This window comes from Phalaenopsis equestris, unplaced genomic scaffold, assembly GCF_001263595.1.
Source record: "Phalaenopsis equestris unplaced genomic scaffold, ASM126359v1 Scaffold000255, whole genome shotgun sequence".
Classification (NCBI taxonomy): Eukaryota; Viridiplantae; Streptophyta; class Magnoliopsida; order Asparagales; family Orchidaceae; genus Phalaenopsis; species Phalaenopsis equestris.
In genome coordinates this window covers 52,535-60,661 of record NW_018164697.1, presented here as the reverse complement: position 1 = coordinate 60,661, position 8,127 = coordinate 52,535, and the positions used below count along the sequence as shown (strand labels likewise).

General features: G+C 36.0%; 1 pseudogene; it reads right to left on the bottom strand.

Annotated features, from left to right (window-relative positions):
• Positions 1-5,725: 5,725 nt before the first annotated feature.
• Positions 5,726-7,588, bottom strand: LOC110024357 (annotated as a pseudogene).
• Between the last annotated feature and the right edge of the window lie 539 nt (positions 7,589-8,127).

Sequence of the window (8,127 nt, the reverse complement as noted above, 5' to 3'; positions counted from 1 at the left end):
TATTGCGCCGAGGGTAAAAAAAACTTTTGACGAGCCGAAAGTCGGGGCCGCGGGATGGATATCGCGGCCCGCTTTTCTTCCGCTTCAGCTTCCTTCTGCCGCGACGCTGCGAGCCAAACGATCGAATTTTGCGATTCCCTGCCGCGAAGTAGTAAAAAAGTGGCCCCAAACAGAGCCTAATTATTACTTTTTATAAATATTAAACTTCAATTTAATAATTAATTTTAAAAAAAAATTATATTAATAATTAACTAGTTTAATAAATATATAACTATTAATTATCATAAGTTTAAATAAAATACTGATTGAATTTAAAAAGTGGATAGATTTTGACTATATTGAAATGTTTAAAGAAGTTAAATTCATATGTTTTACTAAATACTATTATAATTTGTTGTCAGAGTCTAACAATCATAACATATTTTTAAATCCTGACATAAATTGTCTAAAAGTTTCACACAATTTAATAAATCTGTCACCAAACATTATTTGAAATTCAACCCTTTCAGGATTTATATTTACTGGATATATTAAATCCTAGTAACTTGAATGAATTTACACCCTCTGTCCTCTCCATAAGAAGATTCCTTTTTAAGTTTTCGAACACTTACATACATACCAGTCAATTTATATGTATTTATATATCTAACCCCTTAACTTTAATTTCTTACAAAAACACACATAAGTGCAAAAAGCATCAACTATCATAACAATAGTATTAGATATGTAACCATCCTTATAAGAAGGAAATATCATAGCAATTACAATCGAAATCAAAGCTATTCAAATCTTGATCTGCACTGAGACAATCTAAAACTTCTTTGTGGCGCTCTCTTTGAAGGAATAATCATAGCGATTTCAAAATCTGCAAACAAGCAGCAGCCAAACATAGATCCAGGTAAGAAGAGAAATACATGCGTTTTGCAGGAAAATGGGAAGTGTGTGTGTGTGCGCGCGCGTTTGTCGGTGTGCGTGTGTGTGTCCATGTGTTTAAATATCTAGCACATACTTTCTACATATTTACATATTCACATATCTAACAGCTTTAGTTATCTTACATATGGATAAGAGATGTATTTAACTTTTTAGGGTCTGTTTGACGCAGCTGCAGCTTTGCAGCTGCACTGCCCCAATAAGCTGTTGTGGGAAAGCTGTTGCGGTGAAGCTGACTGGTTGTTTGTTACAGCTGCGTGAAAATAGCTGTGGGACAGCTGTTTCTGAAAAATGATCATTCTGCTCATGTTTAGTTAAACTGTTTAGAACAGAACAATGATAATCTTATATATTATGCATCAGACGCAAAAAATTCACTTTACAAGCTAAATATGTAAAATATAAACAAGCATTTTATATATTTCAAAAATGTACTTTTATTACTAATAATATAGGAGCATCTACATCCATTCCATAATTTTTTTATGTGCGAGTCCAAGGTGCACATTCAGCTGGAATCAAACTTTGCTACTCAAGTTTTTCAATAACAGATAATTGCATAAAATCATTATTTCATTGCAAAATTTGTTGGTAAATGTCGATTATGGGCAAAGATACAAAGCAAGCAGTTACACATATGAATATTAGGTGAAGATGAGCAACAATTCCAACCATATTTAAATCACAGTAACACATAAGCAAGACTTCAATCAGAAGTAAACAACATATCTTGGAATGAAACTATAATCAGCACAGTGCAGCCATGAGGAAAAACATGGCTGGAAAGGGGAAGATGGCAGTGATCAGTACTATTCAGATTCATGACTCCTCATCTCAATAAAATGTGCATATAGCAGCTGTTATTCCTGACTAATGTACATCAAATTCACATAATATTGAAGTTCTATAAACATTGTATTAAAACTAAACAGAGACCTGCATTGCAGCCTTATTGTGTATTGCATTAAAGATCTTACAGCCTTATTGATATAAAAAAGAATCCATGCTATACTACATAATTCTTAGCTAAAAAAGAAGCTAATTACACATTTACACAATTATTAGTTCACAACTTCACCAGAACTGCAATCTTCAAATAAATAATTACATAAATACCACAACTCCTATGTATTTACATATGTAACAACTAAATTTTAATTTTTTACCAAGATTTACATACATACCAGTCAATTCCTATGTATTTACATATATAACACCTAAACTTCAATTTTTACATATATGCCAGGTGTATTTCACATTTTAAAGGCTAAAATAGAATTGTAAAAGAAGTTCAGGTGTTATAATGCAAATACATAGGAATTGGGTGGCATGTATGCAAATGCCCCAAAGAAAAATAGGAGTACCGACCGAAGAAAATTTTCTTTACTTATATTCATTGTCCTCATCTTAATTGGCCAATACTCTTCAAAGACTGATATTAAATATGTCAACCTGTAAACAAATCAAAATAGCAGGAGAGTCAGCTGAAAACTCAAAACCATTGATATCCTTCCAACACTCAAATTCACAATCTAACGATCAAAAACCCCAAAACCAGAAAGAAATGAGGCAAATTTAGTTCAAACGGGTAATATCAGCAAAAACAAGTTCCATGCCGAGAAGAGACTACAAAAGCTTCCATGCCAACACTCCCGTAAGGAACTCCAGGATATCAAACTGGTAAAATCAGCAACCAAAAATAATGGCAGTATGTTCTGTCAATTCACTGAGCATACCGTTCACTCCACCAAACTACAGAACAAACGAATTAAGCATAAGAGATTTGAAGTGCCCAATCGTGATCATGGAACCAGCTAGAAAGCTAGATGCTACTTTCTCCAAAGTCATAAAAATTTAATCACCTTATTTTCAATAGTTTTAACTACACCATTTCTTCTGATAGAATCATTCCACAATTTATCCTTCATAGTTTTATTTCCACAATTTATCCTTCCTAATTTTATCATACATACATCTTACAATTCTCATTTCTACCACACTCAGCTTCCTAACTTTATCATACATACATCTTCCTAATTTTTCTGTCATTTTGGCCCTTGGCTTGTTCTCAAATTGATCATTTTGTTTTTAATTATAAATGAAATTTGGGAGGCCAAAAAATATAAAGTAAATAAATATATTCTATGCTAGAATATTAAGTTATCAATCTGTCGGCACCAACTCTTCGGCATAGAACAAATATATAAATGCATAAGAATTGTGTGGTATGTATTTAAATGCCCCATTCCTTTTGTAATTTAATCGACCATGGCAATGGCATAATTAAGAATTGAATCAAGCATTTTATGAAGTTTAAAGTTTTATGAATTATGTGAACATTTAACACTCTAATAAATAATAAATAAATAAGGTATCCCATAACTTAAGTAATAAAGGCTTTAAGCATAATTACTTTTAAATTCTTTTGGTAAAGTTTGGGAAGCATCAAATTTGTATTTTGACTTTTAAGATATTGGCGGTATAACGTAAAGATAAAATTTAATCCAACAACCGTGATTCCGATTAGCTAGCTATATAACTTGATTCTAGAGAAATGTTGGTGGAATTTCTTATAATATAACCCATAAATGGCTTCTCAAGTGTGTATCTTGGATGAAATTGTAGTAAACCAGTAAGCACTGAAGAAGAAGAAAAAAAAAAGAAAGGGTTAAAGTTTTATAACAAAAGTCTAATTTCCATTTCAAAATTGTGTCAAAAGTGACAATGGATTCATCTTAAGGCATGAGTAGAAGAAGCTCATTAAGATCCACTGCTCCACTAACACATCTAGTAAACTCTGAGGGGAATAAACTCTGAGGGGATTAAAAAATGAAAGTTGTCTTAATCTAGTAAACTCTGAGGGGATTAAAAAATGAAAGTTGTCTTGCATGACATCCACTAAATCAATTAAGCTGTGGTTGAGAAAAAGATATTTTTATAATCCTTAATAATCTAAAAATGGCATCCTACTTCAGCCCAAAAATTCTGCCAAACAGTTAAGGAGAGGATATGCATTTTAAGGGTAAAAAGACCTGATTTCGCTCTGCAAAATGAGTTGCACTTGTCAAGACAAGACTCCAAATCAATGCCACCTTTTGCTTGTTGCCGATCCAAGTCTCTTCACATAGTCGTTTCGTTATTCCAAAAATACAGATGTCTTTATTCTATAAAATCTACTGAAATCAAAAACATAAACGCAAGCTTTTTTCCTATAAATCTTTATCGTTAGGGCGATATAACTTCAATGTGCTGGAATATTATAAGAAAAAAAATAAACTAATATGTTGCAATATGTTCTAGCAGCGCAACAAACAAAAAGAAGACTGGTGAGCCAACAGATAACTGATTCCATTAACGATCACAGCAAACAGAACAAATTACTTCCTTTTGAGGGTAAAAAACCTCTTTTTACAACGAAGAACCAGATCCGTTGGGTAATTCAGAAGCTTGAAATTGCGCAGATTGAACAGACATAAATAAACCCCCATAAATTTACTCCTACAGAAGAATGGAAGACGAATTGTTATAGGAGTGAAAGCAAGAAAATGCATGACATTTTGAAGTCTAGAATAAAGGCGAAAGATGTAATGGAGGAGGTAGGCCACTAAAATTACTATGTAATGAGAACCAAATCAAAATAATAAATTAACGCTGAATAAAGAAAAGGTAAATAGAAGGCTAATTGACCTTCACGAAAATACTTTGGAACAGTACGGTGGAAAAATGACACTGGATTAAAGAAAACCGTTACAGTATCTACGTGTGATAGCTGCTTGAAAAAGTATTCATTGTGGATTGACAAGCTCAGACAAATCAATTTTCATTTGCTAAGGCCCAATAACAAGTGAAGTAATGTTGAATAAACAAATAAGAAAATGCATTATTGCAAAGAGATGTCTGAAATAATGCTTCAGTTAGCTGTGTCCCAAGTACCAATCAAATTGTCTGCTGTGTGAATCACTCTTAATGGAGAGGTGCACCATAGATATACCAAATAGAATAAAAGTAAGTAGTATGGTTTCTCACCTACAAATCTTGGATGGAGCATACAGTAAATAATCCAAGTGGATAGCAATACAAAAATACAAAAAGTAACTAAAAGTACATATGGACATTTATATGTGTTGGAAGGCCAGGGCCCAAGATGGTCACGACAATATAGGAAGGCAAGCCGATCACAGCACATTCTGTAATTTATTTATGTACATTTGCAAGATATTTGCACGCACATTAGATGGGCTTTAATACATTTTCTTCAAGAATATGTTAATTGCAGCCAGCAGGAAATCGGCAATCTTACTGTTGCCAAACTCGGCAATTCCAGACTCCAGAAACAGTGAAGTCCGGCTGTGCAATTTAGCCAGAGCTGTTCTTTGGCTGAAGCACGAAGAATTTGGTTCTTGGAAGCTCTGCAGGTCTGTCCAGATTCTTCGGCATTCAAGAGTTGCAGAAATATCGCGAAGGGGACCTCCAGGAGAAGGCGCGACTTCCTGCTCGGCTCTTCAGTTCGCGGCAGTTAGGATTCCAGTTCGACAGGCCTCGTCAGGAGGGATTCCTTTGGACATTCGGCGCACAGGCCTTGCCAGAAGGGGTTCCGGAGCGCATACTCCCCCTTCACACTCCCCAATTCAGCGTCAATTTCAAAACCAAAACCAATAGAAAAACGCGTTATGATAAGCTAATTATACCAAATTGACCAAAAACAGCACATATACAACCAGAAATCCAAAACATAAGCTAATTATACCAAATTCGTTAGAGTCGTTATAGGTCATATTGTTCAAAACATAGGCTAGTTGTGAATATTTACTTTCATTTCCAAAGTAAGTAGATATTCACAAAGAAAAAAAGAAGTTATTTCTGTAAGTGCCCAACACTCTTTGCGCAATCTCTAATGGGGTGAAAGAGCTCGTGAGATATCTCCCCACCAATCCGGATTGTTTTGATACCATTCCATAGTACTTTTCAGACCCTCTTTCCAAGTTGTTCTTGCTCTCCAACCCAAACTTTTTAGCTTCGGATCATCATCCAGAAAGTATCTTTGATCGTTGAACGGCCTGTTGTGGACGAACTTAATGGCAGTGGTGGGGTTCAACGCAAAAAGCTTACAGATATCTTTAGCTATGTCAATCACTCTCCTCTCCTTCTTCGTCCCAATATTGTAGACATGGCCGGTCTCCCCTCTATGAAGAATAATCTCAAAAGCTTCGGCAACATCCTCACAATAGAGGAAGCTTCGAACGTCGGAGCCGTCTCCATGAATCGGAAGGGTTTGACCTCTCATTGCCAGAAGTATGAACTTTGGAATCAGCTTTTCGGGAAATTGATTCGGTCCATACACATTATTAATACGGGTGATTATGACTGATAGGCCATAGGTACTTCCATAAGCCATTACAAGCTGTTCAGCGCAGACTTTGATGGCCGAACAAGGGTTCGTAGAGAGGAGCATGGAATCTTCGATGGCATTATCATCGGTCTCCCCATAAACTTCGCCTGTGCTAGCGTGGATAAATCTCTTTATTAGATCGGAGCCCTTGCAGACCTCAAGCAGAGCATGAGTTCCATAGACGTTGCTTCTAGTGAACTCCAACGGGTTGTAGAAAAAATTGCCAACGTGAGTCTGAGCTGCAAAGTGCATTACGGTGTCAATTGACTCCAATATGAGAAGGGAGCGGAGAAGATGAGTATTGGTGATGTCGCCCCTAACGAACGTGTAGTTGGGGGAAGATGCAGAATGGGAAAGGTTTTTAAGATTGGAGCAATCGTCGAGTCTGTCCAGGACCACAATTTTGTAATCGGGGTGATTTCGGATAAGCCTGTTCGCAACATGGGATGCGATGAAACCAGCCGCTCCGGTGATGAGGATGCTTTTAGGCTCATAGGATTCCATTGTTTTCTGATTGCGGAAATATATACAAGAATTTCAAACTGTGAGTGCGGAACCCAACTACTGCAAACAACTTTTAGATTTAGAGAATGGAAATGCAGAATAGAAACATAAATTTTTGTACCGGGAGAGGGCAAGGGATAGATAGATTAGTGGATCTAATTTAATTTTATTTTAAGTACAATTTATAAATTTAATTTATTAACAATGTCGAAAACCCTACTAAAAACTATATTGAATTTGTTAAATTAAGGTTTTCAAGCAACCTAAACGGCCAAAGTGACCCCCATCAAATCTCTTCTCCATCACTACATCTAGAGAGAGATGTAGAGAGAGAGAGAGAGAGAGAGAGAGACGAACACACACAGACTGTCCATCTCTTGCTACTGAAATGAGAGAGGAAATAGTAAAAAGTTTTGGTGAGAGAATTCGAACCGGAGAGAGACAGAGACGCCGTGGAGATTTTAGAGAAGTCTTGCGAGGTTCGTCCCACCGGCAAGATGCTCTTTTCTCGACCCACTTTGCCTCGTTTGCCACTCTCTGTGTTCCTTCATGCTCGTAAGTACTCCCTCCCGGATTTCCATTTTTGGCCTTTCGAGATGTGGGACTATTTCTTCTTCCTCCATCTCCTCCGTCTTCTTCTACCTTCGAATCCGAAACGAAACAGGTCGCCGAGGCGCCGTTGAGCCGAATCGTGGGAGTCGTCCGCGGCAGCATCAAAACGGTCACGTGGGGCAAGAAGGCATGTATATACCACTGCATATAAATGAAAAGTTGTATTTTACATTTTTAAACAAAAAAACTTAAAATAGTGGCAATTTTATGTGAAATGAGACATTTGGGTGGTATAAATGTAAAAAGTAAAGTTTAGGTGTTAAAATTGTAAGTACAATTGTAAGTACATAGGATTAAAATTGTAAGTACATAGGAATTGGGTGGCACCTATGTAAATAACCCTTGTTTTTACTATGTTCCCTTTGGGGAATTGTGATAAAATTCTTTTGTTTCTTTATAATTGATTTGATTAACTGAGTTGAGCATAATATAATATGATAATTAACCCAATTAAGGATGGCAGAAAGTACACATCGCACGTGTGAATGTTGGGGACCTTTTTTTGGACTTAGAATAACAACCTGGCTGCCTGACAATAAGGCGTTATTTCCTTTGTAGCAGATTTTGCACCCACAATTAAGCCCACCAAATTTGTGGTCGGTATGCTGTCCACTTAACGGAGCCCGATTGGATAGAAAATTACTCCATGTCATTTTATTTCAATCTTTTTATAATTTTATTTTTGGGAA